The sequence below is a fragment of the Protomyctophum bolini genome (genome assembly GCF_963924005.1).
Source record: "Protomyctophum bolini genome assembly, chromosome: 15".
NCBI lineage: Eukaryota > Metazoa > Chordata > Actinopteri > Myctophiformes > Myctophidae > Protomyctophum > Protomyctophum bolini.
In genome coordinates, this window is record NC_137876.1 from 31,305,268 (window position 1) to 31,324,048 (window position 18,781).

The 18,781-nt window shown below is 42.8% G+C and overlaps 1 protein-coding gene across 1 annotated transcript in view; it reads left to right on the forward strand.

The window, feature by feature from the left end:
• LOC308329642 (guanine nucleotide-binding protein G(I)/G(S)/G(O) subunit gamma-2) overlaps positions 1-18,781 on the forward strand; it is a 29,023-nt gene continuing 10,242 nt past the window's right edge. Inside the window, exon 1 of the mRNA XM_080784092.1 lies at positions 1-341. The gene's annotated coding sequence lies outside the window, so the exon portion shown is untranslated. The remainder of the gene's footprint in view (positions 342-18,781) is intronic.

The window sequence follows — 18,781 nt, forward strand, 5'->3', positions numbered from 1 at the left end:
AGCGAGCAGGAGGGAGGTACACTGAGAGAGATCTGTGAGAGTGGGGTGTGTGTGTGTGTGTATGCATTCGCCTCACTGCCTGACTACTTCTCAGCCAGCCTGGCTGACTGCTGTGTGTTTGTGTGTGTATGCCTGTGTAAGAAAGAGAGAGAGAGAGAGAGAGAGAGAGAGAGAGAGAGAGAGAGAGAGAGAGAGAGAGAGAGAGAAAGAGGGAGGGAGAGAGAGAGAGAGACAGACGGAGAGAGAGAGCGAACGGCTGACGAGAAACGCGTGGACACTACTCCACGAGACTGGAAGCGTGTAGTGCTGTCACTGGAAGAGAACACACGTTGGAAGGAAAGGTAAGACCTAGATGTACAGACACACATACAGTATAGTGTGTGTGTGTGTGTGTGTGTGTGTGTGTGTGTGTGTGTGTGTGTGGGCGTGTGCGTTTCTAAATCCTGTCCAGCATTTTTGTTGTGTTTGTGTATTTTTCGGGGAGGGGAAAGGAAAGGCGTCTGGTGTCTCGTGGGATCATAGAATCCAATACAGGGTGTGTACAAGAGGTGTGGACCTTGGTGTGTGTTTTGCATTGATCTGAGCTGTCTTATTGTTGAAGTGGGTAGAATGATGCTTCTACTACATCATGGAATCCCCTCCTCCTTCTAGAATCAGAGGCAAAAAAGCTGAAGAAATAAACGCTCTGTGCATTGAGGCAAGCACAGCTCTGCTCTCTCCTAATCTCTCATTTTTTTTCTCCATCTCTCTTTCTCCCCATTTCTCTGTGTATGTGTGTGAGTAAGTGAGTGAGTGACTGTGTGTGATGTGTGTGTGAGAGAGAGAGAGAGAGAGAGAGAGAGAGAGAGAGAGAGAGAGAGAGAGAGAGAGAGAGATGTAAGCTGAATGGAATCCTTCCCTCTCGTCTCGTCTCCACCACTTTCCAGAGCACTGGATGGATCTTATACAGTCATTTGGAGCCAAAGGGAATTAATAGCATCTGTTTTGGGGGGATATTTGCATGAGTGGGGGATGAGAGACGGGGAGTAAAAGATAGAGAGAGTGAGCAGCTGGGGGGAAGGGAGAGAGAGAGAGACAGAGAGAGAGAGAGAGAGAGAGAGAGAGAGAGAAATGCTGGCTATAGACAGAGGGGAACAGAGATAGTGTAGAAAATCTGAGAGGAATTCCACAAGGCTCCCATGAGTTTTTTTAATTGTCTTTTCTGGCCACTATGATACAATACCTCTTGAATCCGTACTGTGTGGAAAGAAAACGCATTCGAACACACAATCACGCATCCCTGGCGAGGTTGTGTTACACTTTAAAATCCTGAGTGTTCATTTATCTCAGCGAGAGAGAGAGAATGAGAGAGAGAGAGAGAGAATGAGAGAGAGAATGTCAGAGAGAGAGAGAGAGAGAGAGAGAGAGAGAGAGAGAGAACAAATACGGGTGCATTTGAGGATTTTACTGTGTATTAGTCATATTGGGCAGATGGCCTCTAATATGAGGCTCACACATAGATACAGTCATAGATAGCAGGCAGAGAAACATGAACAGAGCTATCCATCCACCAAAGGAAAGTTAGACTTTCTCTAATAAAATTATTACTGGCATTCTTTTATAAATGAAGTTATTAGAGATGTCTTCTTCAGACCTTGCTGTTTCTCAAACAGCATCATAAATGAGTGATACTTCTGCAATAGAACATCAAAAGTGTCCCCCACTAACACAAATGTATGTGCAGCAGTTTGAAATGCAACCATACTGTATATGCACAACAGTACATCACAAAAGCACGCAGTCAGTGGTGAGCCGAGCGTCACATATACGCAAGTGCTTGGGTTGAGGCTGCTATGATGCTCGGCTGCTATGATGCTCTCGTGACGCTGAGCAGAGGTGTTGAGAGAGAGCACTGTGAGCAATGGGCTGCACCGCCGAGCTAGCAGGTTTTGGCGTAGCGGAGAGAGCAGCACTGCAAGGCCACAGATTGTTTTACACATGGCAACGCGGAGACTCAGACAATGCTATATGATCGACAGACCTTGTAAACATGGACCGCAGCGGAATATGTTGCATGTTTATTTATGAAAGTGTTTATGAATTACAGAGAGAGGGAGAGACAGACAGACGCACGCACATGCGCGCGCGCGCGCACACACACACACACACACACACACACACACACACACACACACTGAGAGACAGCGAGAGACAGAGGGAGATTACAAAGAGAATGTGTGAGAGATTAATGTGTGAGAGATTACAGAAAGTCAGGTATAGTAAAAACAACAGTAAAATCCTCAATGTTAACGTATCCACTTGTAATGAACACTCAGGATTATGCATTGTAGTTACTAGGGAGGGAGTGTGAGGAGAGAATGAAGATGATGGAGAAGAGAGGAAGAATGAGTAACCAAGTCTTATTGACTATGTTGACCTCTCCACTCCCTTCGACAGGAATCCTTCGCTTTTCCATTCCAAGACAGACATACTGTAGAACCCTCTCTTTAAAAAAACAGCCTTTCTCTGCTAAAACTATCTTTGTTTGCTTGTAAAACATTGCAATCATAAATGTGACCAATTTTTACAAATGGATAAGATAAACCTTTTTTACTCGGTTATCCATCAGAGTAGATATGATAAAGGTACAGCAAACAAGCATACTGTACATGTATCAGTCATGTACTAACGCTTTAAATTAAAGTGTTAGTACATGACAGTATTCATTAAATTAATTAACTTATCTAACTGTGTAGAGTGATTAGCCACCTCAAATGTATGTTTATTACCCCAAGTGGTTTGACCCCACTCCATTCCACTGGCTCTTTGTAACCTTGGTGATGAAGGAATTCTTTAAGCTCATTGTAACAACTCACTCTGCAGGTTGCTCTGGTTAAAAGTCCACTCAGCTACATGCCTTAGCCACATTAACCCCTGGCCTCCCTATTTTCGGCATGTCGATAGGCTTAAATAATGTAATAGTTCAAATGTAAACTTTTGAGGGTCAATGTTTCAGTGCAGTGCTTGTACCAGTTAGGATGTACTGCATCTGTGACAGATTTAATTCCTCCTGCGAGAGCTTGCCAAAACAGTGATAAAGAATGAGTGAAAGTGTGTTATTGGCCTGGGCCGTGGCTCAGCGGTCCAGGCACCTTGGCTGGTAATCCAGTCTGGCAGTGTGCCGCGGGTTCAACTCCCGATCCCAACGGCCTTTACTGCATGTCTCCACCCCCATCTCTCTCCCCATTTCCTGTCAGCCTACTGTCTGTCCCTCCATAAAAAATATAAAATAAAAGGCCACAAAAAAAAACATTGAAAAAAAAAGAAAATGTGTTATCCATATTCTCAGCGTGACTGGGTTGTGTGCTGAAACGGTGTGGAGAGGCACTTACTCCGGTAGAGTCTAAACAACTCCGGATGTTTGCAATATTGTTAAGAACCTAGGAGCTTGGCAGTGTTATTCTTGGCCGGCTGATTGAGTCCAGAGGAAAACCGTGTTTATGTCTCTACACTCCAGGCAACGGTAAATCGCACTAATTTCCCCTATAGAATGCTGGCGTTAAAGCATGTACAGCAGGGCTTAACACAATCAGGAACTCAGAGCTGCGGGTATAACGGTATGGAAACTTGTGCCGACCACATTGGTCGTAACAGTTAACTATTTCAGTGAGGTTACAGTGAAACTCTCGCAGAAGACATTGGATACAAAGTAGAAACCTTTTGTATCTGTTATCCACTGTGGCTGTTGGCTTATACAAAATAATATATGATGATTTGCCAGCCAAATACTGGTTTTAGGACAGGAAAGACATTCCAGACTGCCGTTTCTCTGATGCTGGTTGCCATTGCCAAAATTCACCAGTATTTGTGGTGGTTGGTTTTATCATCCCATCCAGACCACAAAACACACATAATGCGTATCCTTATTCTGATTCCATTTGAAAGATTTAGAACAATTATTCTACCAAATGCAAATCAGCACATTGTTGAATAATGCATATTATTCCAGTCAAACATTTTCCATGTGATAGCGATTATTGAACCCTTTAACCATTCAGGGATAAAACACAGCTTCCTTGTTGCCCTTATCTTCAACATCTTCAGCTCGCACACACACACACACACACACACACACACACACACACACACACACACACACACACACACACACACACACACACACACACACACACACACACACACACACACACACACACACACACACACACACACACACACACACACACACACACACACACACACACACACACACACACACACACACACACACACACACACACACACACACACACACACACACACACACACACACACACACACCTGAGCTAAACCTAAACCGTTTGATTTAATTCCCATAATAGATGCACATTTGGGTGCCCTGGAGCCATAGGCATCCTCCCCGCTGCCTCCTTGGCTCCCATGAGATGCATCATTTACTGGGCTACTGCCCTGTCCCGCCCCTCTCCCCCTACCATCCAACCCTAGTGTGGCAGGATGGGCAAGGCACAGATGTCTGGGCTAATGGAAGAACCGTGGGTGGTGGTGGTGGGGGGAGGCAGCCAGTGGGACACACTATAGTTCATGTCCTAATGTTCAGCTGACCCCCATGCATGAGGCGAGAAAAGATGGATTCATAATCAGTTGTGTGCTAATTTACAAGATCAACGCCGCGTTGAGGTGTGATGCGTTGTGAGCTTGTAGATTGGCTATTTTTGGTGCGCGATGCCACAAGGGAAAGAGATAATATAAAGAAATAATCAAAAGGGTGACAAAAGACAGTGAGGTAGGGAGAGTAAGGATGGTCAGAATGAGAGCCTTTGTACAAAAGTATACAAATGGACCCAAGTCCTACACGTCAGGTTTTGAAAATAATTGCTTCACAATAAATAGAAATAAGTATCAGTAATAAATGTGATTCAGTAAATGATTACATTGTATTTGTCCATCAGTGTCACTATTTTATTTTTGTACGTACAGTAACAGAGACCAATAACAATCGAAGAAGTAGTTTTTAGGGTGACCATCGTTTACCACAACAAACCATTAACTGGGTGGAGTATACTTAGTTTACTAGTCATTGGTTAGACCAGTCATTAGTCCTACAACTACAACCTATGTCAAACCCTCACCCTAAACCTAACCTCCCACGGGGCAGCACACCTAAACCTAACCTTAACCCATGTCTAACCAACAATGACTAGTCTAAACTAAGTATGCACCCCCATTAACCGTCTAAAATAATAATCATCAGCCGTGAAACATATGGATTCTTCAACTGAGATGAGCGGTTCTGTGAAAACAAAAAAAGACAAAAGAGGAATAGCATCTACTGCTGTAGGGTGAGTGACTCACTCCAGGTCCTAGTCTCGTGAGGGGCCTCCAGTGACCAGAGAGACTCACTGGCTGAATAGTGATGGACTGGGGTGGGGGTGGGATGGGGTAAGGGGGTCTCAGCTGTCAGACTCCAGAATCATTTCCCCTGGCAATTAGCGCTCTCCAACTCTGTATCCGTGTGTGTTGGCAGCAGTGTAAACTATGTAACTATGGTTGCATTTGTACGCTCCCGAGTTACAAATGGAGAAAATGAAAGGATTTCACTGTATAGTGTGCTTGGATATGATTATGCATGTGTGTGTGTGTGTGTGTGTGTGTGTGTTTGCGTATGTTTTAGCGTGCTTGTGTCTGTGTGTGTGTATGTGGTGGCAGACATGTCCTTTCTCATCTTCAAGGGTGGGGGGACTGGAGCTCTGTTACACATCGATAGTCAATTATATATTCTTGAACATGCTCCTCAATAAGTTCAGCAGCAGTGGGTTTCATGTGATGACTCCCAGCTCTGCTACTGCGGTCACACTGACACGCCACTCCTGATAGTCACAACACCCCCATCTCCTTCAAGTCTCTTTTCTCGTCCTATCTATCCCCTGGTAAGCATTTTTTATTATTACTTTCCCCCTCCCCCACCCTCCCTCCCTACCCGCCTTGCCTCCGTGGTGACATCGGTGACTGTGGTTCATTGTCTTATGGCACACTGACGATGGCATAGCCACGCGGTCAGGCCTTGGAATGAGCCTCTCAGTGTCGTATACTGTGACTTTACTGACAACAAGAAGGGGAATGTTATGGTTGCTCTCTCTCCCTGCTGTCTGTCTTTGTGAGAGCTTATGTGTATGGATGTTGTCAGGTAAAGGTCAACTTTTCAGGGGAAAAAAATAAAAATAAACTACCGTAATCATTACTAATCCATCTTTGCCATCCATCCTTCGCCCCACCTGCATATGTGCAGGGGCCCTATTGACCATATTGAACTAACACCAGCCTTTGCGTAGATATCCTATATTATATATATATTAACATCAGTTAGAACCAACGTCATTATGAGTCAGACATAACCATAAGAAAACCTGATATGCCTGTACAGTGTATATAGGGCATATATGAAGATCTGGATGTCCAGAGCCACAGATGCGACCACTATGCCAATGTGCATATATCTGTAGTAAGTGACCGACTTACCAAAATGCCCATATACGATATATGTCAATATGGGCATATTGGGCAGTGGCACATGTGATAACATATATGGCCATAAAAGGGACAAGAACAGAGAGCCAACAGGCCTGAAAATTAAGTACACTAATCAGTTTGCAGTCTTCACACACACGCACACAGGCACATATTGTGAGGTCCCTTTTCGTTCAGTTTCGTTCCCGCGTCATGGGCACTACACATTCAATGCATTTTTTCATAGATAATACCCTTCTGGACTTTGGGTTAAAAGTTCTATTCATAATATCCTGCAGTATTTTGTCACAAGCCAGACATGTATATAACCAAAAAACGAAAATCTTGTGCTGCTGTTTTTGTACTGGTGCCTTAGTTTAGTTTATGTGAATCTAGATCATGAAATGTAGCAAATTTGTTAAAGAAAATGCTTCAACTTAAGTGATTGGCACACAGCACATGAAGCATACACATAGTACATTTAGCCAAAAGCTTATATTTCATACATAGAAATTGTCACAACCTACTGTGTAATGAAAGGTAGAAAAGAAAAGCAGTACACCTCGGCCCACAAAGGCTACAAATCTATCAAATTGTTACCACACCCCCCTAAATTGAATAATGCAAAAAATGGACAAGACTAAAGACAAATGCAATAAGGTCAGAATTATTACAACATATGGTATGAAACATTTATTCAAGTATCACAAAGTGTCACAGCACCTAACATTAATGTACAGCTGGCGACCTTTGGGGTCGCCATCGCGACCTCAATAGCTGCTAACTAAAACTGTTATGGCTGTAAAACCAGATGAGCTACACATGCAAACTTTGTGTCCGTCATGTTTTTGGACCATTACAAACACGTTGGAATGTTTATCATTATGATTGGGTGTGTCTGGAACCCTATGGCTATAGTGAAACGAGTGAACCTTTGACATTATTGACAAACGTGGTGTCTATTTGAAACACATTGAAATGCTCTGATGTATGATTACATCTATCTAGAACACTCTAATATACACATTCCTATTGATACAGATAGGAGTATTAAATAATGAAAGCACAAAATCTCTGTACGTGCATATACACGTGTCGTCCATCTAGTAGACGTATCTCGAAAATCGTCCAACCGACCAACTTCAAACTCGGCATGTGCGTTGCTGCTGACTCCAGGTACATTTTTATGTCCGATGTCGAGTTGATTGGATAAGTAGTTGTCCAGAACCAACTACAGTATGTACGCCCAATCGCCCATGCATAGGTGTTGGCATAACAGTATAGTATAGTATAGTACTGTATAGTATAGTCTAATGCCTTCATTAGAGCTATGGGACTGTTGTCTTCCTGCGGTCGCATGAAATGCAGACCAGCCTCTCCTCTGTTGCAGGAATATAAATACGTTTTACCTATACTCACCAATACAAAGGCGGTGTTATTAGAAAGCCTACTTTCCACTCTGAGCTCCCCATCACATGTATAAAATCGTCACTCACCGATGAGTGACTACATACTACAGTTTGCATACCAGGTGGACATTGGGTTTGATGTTCTACATGCTAAACAAGGCATTCACACACCTTGACACCCTGGGCAATACAGTTAGAATCATGCTTTTTTAAACTTCTCCAATGTCTTCAAAACTATCCAGTCACAGAAGCTTGTGTGGCATGGATCTAAGAATCTCTCAGGCCGACTGCAGTATGTGAGACTGCAGGGTTGTCTGTTCAGAGGTGCTGGTGTACATCATGGGCACTCCCCAGGGCTCAGTGCTGTCACCTTTCCTGCTCACCCTATACACCAAATTCAGAAACGGGTCTCGTGGTCGCAGCTTACATCGAGATGAACCTGTTTAGTTAATGGCTGCTCCAACAGCATTTTTGTGTTTTGTTGTGTTGTTGTTGTATATTTTTGGAATGTTGCCACTGCTGTTGGAGCAGCCATAAACTAAACAGGTTCATCTCGATGTTCTGGGATGTTCTGGTTCTTGTAATGTTAGTGTTAGTAAAAAGCAGGTAAAAGAGTAACGTTTGACTTGAGGCAGACTAACATCAGTCACTCTACGGTTCGTTAACTGTAGTAGAAGAGATGCGCCTGGTGAGGGATTAAACCCCACAGCTATGTCGAGTCCGCCTACAGGAAATACGTAAGCTGCGACCATGAGACCCGTTTCTGAATTCGTCTATAAACATCTGACATCTGCTTCAACTACAAGACATGTCACCTGCAGAATCTTTCAATGACATTGCAGTGGTCAGCTGCATCCCTCCATCTCAGGTCAGAACACTGTTGAGCACGCATGGCTCAATGCTAGCGAGACCAAGGAGATGGTGGTGGACTATATGACATGACTAAGTGGGTACCGCCAACATAAATGCTGAGTTAGTGGAGAATGTAGACAACTACAAGTTTCTAGTTTCCGAGTGCACCTAAACAGGTCGTTGGACTGGTCTGACTACTCTGATGCACTGATGATGTGTTCTTCTCGAATGCTCAGATCTTTTAGCTTATGCAACAGGATGCTGCAAATGGCTGGTGAGGAAGACGCAGGCTCCGTCGTGGGGACCTCACATGGAGTGGATGGTTTAGGTGCATACAGCGATGAAGCTGTACACCATAATGGCAAACCTGAGTGTTCTAGATAAGATTTAATCATGAATTGGAACATTCCAATGTGTTTCTAATGATTAAAATACATGCATCGACTTGACTGAAAGTGTCAAAAGTTAAGTTATAACTCGTTTTCACATAGCCACCATCTTGGAAATGCAAATTAGGGTTCCAGACACACCCCATTGTAATGATAAGTCTTCCAACATGTTTGTAATAGTCAAATAACTAAATAAATAGACACCGCATTTGTAGCTCACCTGGTTCAAATGTTACAGCCAAAACTGTTTTAGGTGGCAGCCATATTGGATTTGGTAGCCACCCATGGTGACCCCGAAGGTCACAGGCTCGGGCGCCCTAGCTTAATCATTAGAGCATGCACTGGGCTACATCCGGGCATGATCTAGATTCACATATGAGTAAACTAAGGCACCAGTACTTGTTTCAGATGTTAGGTAGGTAGGTATTTATGACATATAAAGATTTTGTGTTGCCAAAATCAATATAACAAGCAAAAACAGCAGCACAAGATTTTAGTTTTTTGGTTATATACTTTTATATACATTTCTGGCCTGTGACAAAATACTGCAGGATATTATGAGTAGAACTTTTAACCCTTTTTCAGAAGGGTATTATCTATGAAAAAATGCATTGAATGAGTAGTGCCCATGACGCGGGAACGAAATTCATTTTCTAGGCACTTTTTGGGGTCCCAACACGGCCTACATACACAGATCTCCATGTGGGACACCAGCTGACAGTAAAAACGGGTGCTATGGCAACGTATATCATTAGGTTCCCAAGTTGCATCGTTCCCAAGTAGGCCAGTGGCCGACTGCGACGGGCACGTACAGGTCTAGTATATCTAAATGACGGAGCACATTTTATTTGTGTTGAATTACTACTGACAAAGTTGTAAAAGTCAACAGTATGTACGTCCATAAAATAAGCAAGCAGCACGCGCAGAGTGACTAGTTCTTTCTTTCAATAATTGTATTATTATTATATTTTCACAATCTGATACAACGCTGGCAAGATGATCAGGCGCAGCGCAGTGAATTGTGAGAGTTGCGTACTAGTGCCCAAAGCTATAATAAAAAAAATCACACTCGTGTGAACTAAGTGAGAGGTGCTCTCATCATCATACATCATCACATTCCGGCCAATCACTTTTGGTGTCCTCACTTTTTATCCTGACATTCCGTGCTCAACCAATCAAATCATCGCTATGGGGTACACACAAACACACAAAGCTGGGCATATGTTTAAACTAAACATAGCTTAACACCATGGTCACCGTGTGAATCTGGTCATAAATCTGCTTCCTCCCTCAACTCTGCAGGCCTTCACAAACGGCTGTGGCCTATTACTTCTGCAGTACACTATAGATTTGAATCATACGTTGTTTTTTTTCTCACAAAATATGTCCATTGTCGGCTCCACTTAGCTGTCAAAGCCAAGGTGGTGTCGAATTAAGGCTCAGTCATACATAGTCTGGATTTACGGTGGTTAGGTGACCATCGAACTACAACATGACGTCACGAGCCGTGGTGAAGAGCAAACCACCGCCACCGCTCCAGCCCTTCTCTCTGTTTTTACTCAGTCACCACCGCTCAATGTTTTTTCAGCTCCGGTGGTCAGCTCACCACCGGAGCGGTGGTCACCTCATCACCGAAAATCCAGACTATGAATAGGCCTTTAGCCTCCTCCTAAATCCTCACAGAAATTCCCATATGGATCACTGTTGACAGGTCGAATATTCTATATTATGTGATCTTCGCAGCCAAGTCATCGCCACAATTAGCCCCAGTTAGTCATGAGCGGTCCCATTCTGCGTCCTCCCCATCCATCCCTACAGACCCTCGCAGGTTAATCACTCTCTGAGGTCCAGATGGCTGAGCCAGGGACAGAATATTAATTACTACGCTCTGATTTCACACCGTGGGCATTGCAGGGGACGGAAATAGTGACGGACAAAGTATATACTCAAGTATTCAAAAGTACAAATTACTTTAACTTTTTTTTAAAGATATTTTTGGGGCTTTATTGATAGATGAACAGTAGTAGACTGACAGGACATGGGGAAAGAGATGGCGGGGGTGACATGCAGCAAAGCTCGTCGGGTTCGGGACTGTAATCCGCAAATACATTCTTTTTAATATCAATGCATTGCTGTATTGAAATTGAGAACCCCGCCCCATAGATAGGCTATTTTCACTATATTTGAAATAGTGGTTAATTCATAATATATTTTTGTAAGTTTGGGTCCTAAAAAATCGTAGTGGATTTGAAATGCAGACAATTGTAGATCACGGGGCTTGCAAGAAATACTCACATTTACTTATGTACAGTACTCAAGTAAATGTATTTAGTTACTACTGACCACCACTGGAGAGCAACACTCCCCCTCTCTGAACATGGAGGGAGGCCATGAATAATAGGGTGCGACACTGGTAGACCACTGACAGCGGCAGCAATTGGCATTGTGTGGGCACGCGAGAGGTAAAATAGAGAAGGTGAGAGAGAACAGAGCAGAGTGGAAGAGAGAAAGAAACAACACGATAGAGAGACGGATGGTGAGGTTGAACAAGAGGATGGAGAATAATGAAAGTGCATGATGAAAAGACAGCGGTACTGTGGGACAGTTAGCAGAAGAAAGAACATTAAATAGTGGAGAGAGGGCATAATATAGGCACGAAAGGAGAAGCAGGAGTGTGTATGGGGAAAGGGGGAAAGAGGGGTATCTAAGATCTTCGCTCTCGACAGGCTAGGAATGATATATTCCTCATCCTGCAGTGCTTAATCACCCTTTAAGTCAACAAAACACTGAAGAAAGTAGCAGCTATAATCACATCTGTTGGAAGGCCTCATCATCACCAATATACACTCCACCCACCAAAACACAATGCAGTTGGTTGGTGGGGATGCCGGTCGGGAGAGCACACAAAGCTCCAAAAGGTCCAGAGTCCAAGGTCATAAATCTAAAATAATATGGAAATTCTTCTTTGAAAAGACAGTGGGTGGTCGACCCCCACACCATGTATTCATTCTTGCTTCAGACAGACAACACAAGGCAGTAAAAAGAGGACATACTGTAGGCCAACTATAAGGAACTAAGAATGTGTGGTCTTATCGACAGACACAGGACTGTTTCTTTAGTTACGGAAAGTTTTTTTTTTAAAGAAGAAAAAATGCAGTGTCCAGCCAACAACAGCGATATGAAAACTATGTTCGCTTACTCTTCTAAGCTTAGCTGAGAAATGTGCAGGAAAAACATTGTAGGAGTTACCATTATTCCTGCAGTTCTGTTGATTATATATTACGGCTAATCTTGCAGACTCCTACTGTGTTACATGCCAGAGCTCAGAGGGAAATGAAAAATGTGCTATTAAAACTCCCAGCAGGCATCAAAATCACTTTTGTCAAGTTTGTCATTATGAACCAAAGCTGCTATGAAAAGTTGTCCAAAAACTGTCAGAAATGTTTTGAGATCTAACAGCGCACAAGTTTGAGCAGTCTACTCTGACCTTCAGTAAAAAAGAAAAATAATAATAATATATAAAAGTGATAAATAAGTGATATCAGAATAAGAACATCTAAACTGTGTATCCAGGAAGGTAGTTGAAAGCAGGTACAACGAGGACAGTGAGGAGAGCGAGTGACAGAGGGGACCAGGTGCCTGGGGCTGGGGAAGATGAGTGACTCAGAGTGAACCATTGATTGGGTAGAGTTAGCAGCAGGATGGAGCACCCCAGGTGTCTTTTTGTCATTGCTAAACACCTGTCTGTGTTGGAACAGGAAGCAGAGGGCTTGAACACGGGAGATAATTGGATCACTTTACTGTATCATGGTCCATAATTTGTACTTTCAGCACACTTTAACCGTTGAACCCTAGCATCCCTATTCATATGGGAATATTTGCAGAGCTCACAACTATTTTCATCAACTATTTTCGGCAAAGAGATGTGGGGCTCTATTGTATGCCTTACCCACAAGCATTAAACACTTTCCGTGAATTACACATTTAGGAGCTTCCACTATGCGTAAACGTTATCTTGCGGCCACACAACCCACTATAACTTTTTCCGACTCCTATATTTGCGGATGGAGGTGTGTTTGTAGGCGTGTTGATGCACTTTCCCTATATTTGCATACAGGTTTAGGACAACGGAAAGCTCCTCTTCAAAACATCCTCAATGCGAAAAAGAATGCACTCCTGATTTTGAGCTGCATCGACGCAGAACATTCACAGCTCAGGTCTGATTTTGAGCTGCATCGACGCAGAACATTCACAGCTCAGGTCTGATTTTGAGCTGCATCGACGCAGAACATTCACAGCTCAGGTCTGATTTTGAGCTGCATCGACGCAGAACATTCACTGCTCAGAGGTCTCGTTCTGTCTTAATTCTCCACAAATCTCTGTGATTGTAATTTTCCTATAAACAGCAGTGTCAATTCCTTGTGCTCATTGTGTTTAATTGTCTAGTCAAAGAAGTCATTAGATTTGTGCCAAGGCGCATTGTGCGCGATTCCCTCGTTTAGTTTCATCACCTCATCACCCCATTACACAGCAAATATTTAATGGATTACAATAATGTAAAATTCCCCATAATCAGTAACACACGTAGCTGATACTTCTTCCACTAGATGGGTGTCATTTCCAATGATATTTCCCTCAGTTCAGTGCAAGTCGGTTTAATAAATCCGATTTCCCAAACTTTCGTTTTAGCTTGATACCGTTTCGTAGAGAGGCAATGCACTCACTCACGATATAACAAATTAAAGATCGAACTTCATAGATTACACAGCACAATTTTTTTAAACTGTCCAGATTTGAGCGAGCTGTGAGTCAATGAAATGATGAGCGTTTGGGAGCACAAGTGCAGAGGCAGAGTGGATGACAGATACTGGACACACAAAACAACCCTCTGTATCTAATATAAATGAATTCCAAGGCAGCACGCGTTGCTCTTCCATAAGGCTCACTCCAGGGCATAATAGATTATGGATAATGGATCTCTTAAAGGCAATGGAACCTGGCGCACTGATTGGTTTAAGTTGCATAATGCCCAAACCACACCTATGCATAAAGTAATGGGTAGCGGAGGTGTTTTAAGGATTTAGGCAGTGGCATAAGATAGCCAATTAAGTTAACGTGGGAACGGCTCTTACACAATACTAGGGGCTCTATTTTCGTCTGAGCTTTCTAAATCCACTATTTGGGGATGTAGCATTGGGGAAGGGGCGTTCCCCTACTAATTAACAAATTTTGGTCACCTGTCTAAATCCCTTAAACACCTCTGCTACCCGTTACATTATGCATAGGTGTGGTTTGGGCGTTACAATAATGAAACCAATCACCATGCCACATACCATTGCATTTAAGAGGAAGAGAAAAACAACAACAGCGTTTTCTTATTGGTATATAGATTGTGCATGTAGGCCGTCTCTACGGAACGGTATCAAGCGAAAAGGAAAGTTCGAGAAATCGGATTAAACCCCATTTGCTGCGCTATGGGGTGATGAAACTGAATGAGCTAATGGAATCACGCACAATGCCTGGCACAAGTCAAATAACTTCTTTGACTAGACAATTATATAAACACAATCGACACAAGGAAGTGACAGGCACCCTGCTGATTCTGCTGATTATAGGAAAATTACAAAGAGATGCGTAGGAGAATAAGGAGAGATGAAGCAGCCTGACCGGTGGACATCTTCATTGCAGGCGCACAGCGCATGCTGGTCTATACCAAGCAAATTTGGCATTAAGGCTTATGGGTGCTTTTAAACTCCACTATGCGCCTTCCCAAATATGTGTGACCAAAATAGCCATTTAGGGGAAAGCACGCCAACACGCCCATGACCACACCTCTAGACGCAAATACTGGTGTCGGCATAATGGATAGCGGGTGATGCTGGACCAAAATATCATTTAGGGACAGAGCAAGCTCCTATACTCGTAGTTTTCGGGCAGCGGCTGACTTGCAGGCAGCGTCGCGGGTAACGGCAGTAACGAAAATAGAGCCCTAAATCCCCAAATTAAGGAAAAAGTGCCCCTAACACAAGATAGGGCCTGTGGTGTAGATGGAGAAAAAGGGCGGCCCAAGTACAGAGCCGACCACAGTTAGGTTTACTAGGTATAGATCAGGGTTTAACAGGGATGAATAGTAGAGGTAACAAAATTGCTAATTCAATACAATAAAATTATCAATCTACGGCATCCATCTAATGCCCTGATCTTGCAGCTCTGGGATGTGAATCCATGATGAGATTTAAATCAGCCACAGCGAATTTAAAAGGGAAACATGATAACTAGCAGCACAGGCTCTTCAAGTATCTAAATTTGTTTTAATACAGTGGAGAGAAACAGGAAAGTGGGTATTAAGAAATGGGACAGAAAGAACACCACGTGGCCTGGGCCGGCCGAGTGGTCCAGGCACCTAGGCTGGTAATCCAGCCTGACAGCGTGTCACGGGTTCGAGTCCCCACTGAACTACCGGTAGGTCTCTAACATGGGGAGACATAACACTTTTCCAAGATGGAATAGAACACCTGCTTGGCTAGCGAAGATATTGCATTTATGGCAGCTGTGTCCAAAGTGCGGCCCACAGGCCAATTGCGGCCCTGGGGCGAATTTTATACGGTCCACAGCTTCATACCTGAATTGTATTATGAACCCAACAGTATATGGGCCATTTTACATGAGTATTTCCCAGAGTATAATTTGTCAGTGTTCCTTGTTCCCTGAATTTATTTATTTATTTATTTTTTATCTTGTTTGCTTGGTTACATTTGGAATGTGACATAAGGCTGAAAAAAGGCTGCATACACTTTTTGTTCACAGCACACACCTGGCAAAAGACCATTGATATTAAATATTGATGATTATAGTTAAATAGAATGGTTTTAATCCGAAGCTAAATTATGTAGTTGGCCCTTAATATTTTCTAATATGGCCCCCTTTGAAAAAGGTTTGGACACCCCTGACTTATGGGGTTCAGCCAGTACTACTTTATAAGCCAGTATGTGTCCTACTTGACACCAGGCTCTACATTTATCAATGGAAAAGTAGGCATACCACCTCCCACCACTGTAGATGTAGTAGTATATGTAGTTATATATTGTAATAGCACATTCTAACATGTGAGTGTCCCCGGCATGTCGCCTGACAGCGTGTCGCGGGTTCGAATCCCGATACCGACCTTTGCTGCGTCACTCACGCTCTCTCTCCCCATCTCTTGTCTATCTACTATCAATAAAGGCTAAATATATATACTGTATATATATATATATATATATATATATATATATATATATATATACACACACTGTATATATATTATATTAATATCAAATTATTATAATAATTAATATATTATTAATATATATTATATATATATTTAAAAAAAGAAAAGAGAGATAGACCTAGGGACTGACCTGGCCACCTGCACTTGGACTGACCGGACGGATATGGAGAGCTTCTAAAGAAATATCATTATGTAATCTAACACCAGGACAAATGGGTATATATAGTGGTCATGTAGTAGCCTATGTACCAAAGTGATATGATGATGCCGACACTGAAGTGTACTGTTTATGTTTTTCAGATCTTTCTGCCTCTATTTACATAAATAGAGGCACGTTATCTTCAACACTAGTACTATTTATTTGGTTGTTTCCATGAAATCTGTAGGCCTATCTATTGAAATAGCAGATTGAACTCCTATATATATATATATATATAGTACAGTACAGGTTTACTATAGGTATAATAATGAGTATTATAGTAACTAGAAAAGTCGTGGTTACCACAGTCGCTTACATATGCCCCTCCCACTAATATTGCCAGCCAATTACAATGTCACGTCACCGTAGGAATCCAGGGAACAAATAATTGTCCACCATGAGGCCGACCGATATAATCATAAGTCCATTAATTTTAGTAATTATTATGAACCTCCCCTCCAAGTTTTGTAACTATAGCGCTTACGGTCTCCGAGGAAAAAATACTTCAACGTATTTTCCCATGTCAATGGGGAAATTGAATGCACAAATATATTAATATCAATTAAACTATACAACATTTCTCTTAGCAATGAGCAAGCACACGATTCCCGGTGAAGCCAGTCGATTTGACATATGGCTCAAGTGTGTGCCACCAAAACTGTGGGACTAGTAGTCCGGTAAAATGTAGGGTTACCGCAGGAAAATAATAATAAAGTGTTACAATTACAATAGTCTGGTTGCCCTTTAGAGCAACCACACTAATAATGAGTAGAATTTGTTAGTTATACAGTTTATGAACACAATAGTCCAGAACGCTGCTGAGTACCCTCTCATGATGCTCTCTGTCCCCAGAATCTAAACAAAAATGTGGTGATGCAGCATTCTGTTTTTAATGCGCCACAAACTCCCACAATACAATTTACAATTTACAATTTAGGCATTTAGCAGACGCTCTTAATCCAGAGCGACTTACATTAAGCAAGAACAAAAGCATGGGAATACATCACATAAAGACATTCATCATGAAACATGCGTAGCTAAGAAAGTAACAGTGGAATATCTATAATGAAACTATACATATAAGCTATACATCTATACTACTATGCTACACATATGTACTATGACGTGCTATGACTACTAGAATTGCTATCTAAGGGGGTGGGGTAAGTGCTATGGGCCATGATGGAGTCTGAAAAGGTGGGTTTTCAGACTACGGCGGAAGATTGGGAATGATGCTGCAGTTCTGACTGCAATGGGAAGTGCATTCCACAGTTTTGGAGCCAGAAGGGAGAAGAGTTTGGGACGTGTGGAGCGTTGTCCCGGCGTTTTTAGTGAGGGTACTTCCAGCTTCCCTGCGTTGGCTGATCTGAGTGAGCGGGAGGGTTTGTAGGGTTCGATCATACTTGCAAGATATGGGGGAGCCATACCTTTGGTTGCTTTGAATGCCAGCATCAGGGTTTTGAAAGCAACCAAAGGTATGGCTCCCCCATATCTTGCAAGTATGATCGAACCCTACAAACCCTCCCGCTCACTCAGATCAGCCAACGCAGGGAAGCTGGAAGTACCCTCACTAAAAACGCCGGGACAACGCTCCACACGTCCCAAACTCTTCTCCCTTCTGGCTCCAAAACTGTGGAATGCACTTCCCATTGCAGTCAGAACTGCAGCATCACTCCCAATCTTCCGCCGTAGTCTGAAAACCCACAATACTGCAGGTCTGCTAAAATTCTGTTCTTCACACTTGCAACTTTACCGTAATGCCAAAATGAATCAATCCCTAACCGAATGTTATGATAATACTTTAGTATTCCTGACTGTCATGGCGACAAGAGACCCACCAGACATTAGAAGCTGCAATAGTGCAATAATTTTGATACTGTACCATTGTACCAACCCAAACAAGTCTGGAGCCAACGCCTGATTTACACTTCATCGTATGATGATGTTACATGCCAAAAATAGCCAAAAATATCTACAAGTTCACAATGCGTTACAATGCGACACCACTTTGCATTCCCAGCATCGGTGCAATATTCTGGCTCAGGACCCCACTGCTGTTCTTTGGCTGCTGTGAGGTTGTGTTAATGGATGCTTTAACGTTGCACGATGCAATGATTTACAATAGCGGAATCCCCTTCCTCTGCAGATCTCTCTCGTC